This window comes from Chiloscyllium punctatum, unplaced genomic scaffold (genome assembly GCF_047496795.1).
Source record: "Chiloscyllium punctatum isolate Juve2018m unplaced genomic scaffold, sChiPun1.3 scaffold_278, whole genome shotgun sequence".
NCBI lineage: Eukaryota > Metazoa > Chordata > Chondrichthyes > Orectolobiformes > Hemiscylliidae > Chiloscyllium > Chiloscyllium punctatum.
Genome location: NW_027310012.1, coordinates 210472 through 213790, shown reverse-complemented (window position 1 = coordinate 213790; position 3319 = coordinate 210472).

Below are 3319 nucleotides of genomic sequence, written 5' to 3'. Positions count from 1 at the left end.
AACAACTTCTCTTTCCAATTCTCCCACTTCCTCTATTGACGCTGGTAGCCATGGGCACCACATACGACCTAGCTATGCCTGCCTGTTTGTTAGATACGCGGAACTGTCCATCTTTCACAATTACACAGGCACCATCCTCCACCTGTTCCTCTGCTACATTGATGAATGTTTGGGTTCACTTGGTGCTCCAACGAGGAGGTTGCATTGCTCACCAACTTTACCAACACCTTCCACTCCGACCTCAAATTTATCCGGATCCTCTTGGCAACTTCCCTCACCATCCTGGACCTCTCCATCACCGACTCTGGCAACTGACTAATTACAGACATATACTACAAGCCCACCGACTCCCACATGTATCTAGTCTACATCTCCTCCAACCCTATGTCGTGTAAGAACGCCATTCCTTATTCCCAATTCCTCCACCTCCAGCACATATGTTTCCAGGATGACCAATTACACCTCAGAAAGAGCCAGTTGGTCTACTTCTTCCACGATCACAAATTGCCTTCCCACGTGGTTGACAGTGCCCTCTGGTTCAACACCTCCATTTCACACACCACCACCCTTGAAGCCACGCCTCTCAACGCAACAAGGACAGAACCACCTGGTGCTCACCTTACATCCCATCAAACTCCGCATAAACGCATCATATTCTGTCACTGATGCCACCTCCAAACAGACACCATCACCAGAGATATATTTCGCTGCCCAGCCCTGCCAACATTCCGTAAAGACCATTCCCTCAATTACCCCCTCTTCAGGTCCATACATCCCCCCCAACCAGCCCACAACCCTCTCCTGGCATCTTTAACTGCCACCAAAGGAAGGTTGAAACTAGCACCCACACCACTCCCCTCACCTCAGCCAAGGCCCGAATGGATCATTCCACATCCATTAGAAATTCACCTTTACAGCGACCAATGTCATCTACTGAATCCGTTGCGCCCAGTGCGGTCTCCTCTACATCAGGGAGACAGGAAACCTTCTTGCAGATCATTTCAGAGAACATCTCTGGGACACCCGCACCCACCAACTTCACCGTCCCGTGGCTGAACACTTCAACTCCCCCTCCTACCCCATCAAAGACATACAGGTCTTGGACCTCGCCACTGCCAAACCGTTACCACCCAACGCCTGGAGGAGGAACACTACACCTACCGGCTTGGGACCTTAACACCACACGGGATAAATGTGAATTTGAACAGTTACCTCATTTCCCCTCCCCCAAGCCCAAGCCTTCAACTCGGCACCGTCCTCGCAACCCTTTCCATCACTGCTATTTCTGACCGATTTTCTTCTCCGTCCTATTCGTCCATCACTTACTTTCCAGCTATTTCCCCTCAACCCCACACTATTTTCTTTTATCTCTCAGCCCCGACTCACAAGCCTTATTACAGATGAAGGGCTTAAGTCTGAAACCTGAATACTCCTGCTCCTCGGATGTTCCCTGATCTGTGCTTTTCCAACATCACACTACCAACTCTGATCTCCAGCATCTGCAGTCCTAACTTTATCCTTCGAATTATCAATGACCTTCGAGTGAATATATCCCTCGATTGCAGTGATCACAGTGTGACTGAGTTTTCCATTTATTTTGGGTGAGGGCAGGCTGGATCTGAGACGAGCGATTAACATCTAAACAATGGGAATGGTATCAGATAGCGAAGTTAGGGCGGGCTGAAGTGAAGTGGAAAATTCTGTCAGAAGATGGGTCAGTACAACTGCATCACATCATCCAGACTGTAAAAGACAGGCAGAAGGAGAAAATCAACTTCAGTGCAGGCACAATGACAGGTAAAGTGGAAAGGAGACAATACAACACACTGAGGTGCAGTGGAATTATTTATGTGAAAGGATTCGATATATAAGCTACACCTTTACATATGGACTGCCATCACATTGGAAAAAGGAATTCCCTGCAGTATAACGGCGTCTTTTGCCTGTTGACATCACAATGCTGAGAGACACTGACATAGTTTCTTCTGTAGCAGCGTGGCCTCGTAAAAGCATGATCGTCCCATTAACCAGAATTCAATACTTCAAAGCTCTCCCCTGCCCTGTACAACTTATTTGCTGCCCCTGTAGTCAGATCTCAATCGCTTGACTGTGTATCTTCTTCTGCTTCCTGCTTCATGGAAACACTTGAAACGTGAACAAATCCACTTTCCACTTTCAACAATTTTTTGCAACTCCCGAGTTGGCACAGGTACGAGTGACCGATTGGCCTTCTCGAGCGTTCTCACTCTGGTATGATCTGAATGATAAAGTGGACTGTGTCTGATCGGCAGAACGTCCCCACGCGGGACGATGCTGTTTATCCCATCCCCGTGGACTGAGCTGTCTCTAATGGCAGAGTATTCAGCCATTCCCCTCCACTTGCAGGCATTATGACGGGATGTAAATGCGGATATGCTCTGAAGCTTCCTCTCACGGGCACAGCCAGGTGCAAGAGCGCCGCTGGAACTTAGCAACTTTGATTGCGAACTTCCTCCAAATATCATTTATTTGAGAGAGAGAAAAACGTGCTGAGCTGGTGGGAAAGAGAGAAATGGGCTGTGGACTCTCTTCCCTCAGTAAAATTCAAAGCAGTGCATTTTTGTGCTGCCCATTTGATGTTCAGAATCAATCTTCGCAGAACAATCCAGCAGAAAGGCTTTTGTTTCAGAGGCGTCGGTTTCTTTGCTGCAATCGGGCATCAGTTAACATCTGAGTCCCAAATGTCCCAGATGAAGCGGCTCCATATGAAACCCTCGCTCACTGAGAACCATCCCCACAGCCAGGAGCTGCGGGGCTGCAGACAGTCCAAAGCGGAAGGGAGGATTAAAAACGAGCCATTATTTCTCCCTCTGCCACTCTGTCACAGAGACAGGGAGAGGGACGGCAGAAGGTGTGACGTCATTCACGTGCCGACAGAAGCCGTTCAGCCCATCGAGTCCACGGTAAATCTCTATCGCTTGCTTCTCTCTGAGGTTATTCATCATCAGTGCTGCTTGTTCTAATAAGAGGGAACTGTATCTGTCTGGAAATGCTGTCTCCGACAGACCGAACCACATGTCATTCACGGCTGTTCATTTCACCGGAGGACCCTGCTGTGTGATACAGCCTGGGGAATAACTGCAAGGCGGTAAAAACAATGACTGCAGATGCTGGAAACCAGATTCTAGATTAGTGGTGGTGGAAGAGCACAGCAGTTCAGGCAGCATCCGAGTAGGTTCGAAATCGACGTTTCGGGCAGAATCCATTCATTAGGAATAAAGGCAGTGAACCTGAAGCGTGGAGGAGGCTAGAGGAGGGTGGGGGTGGGGAGAATGTAGCG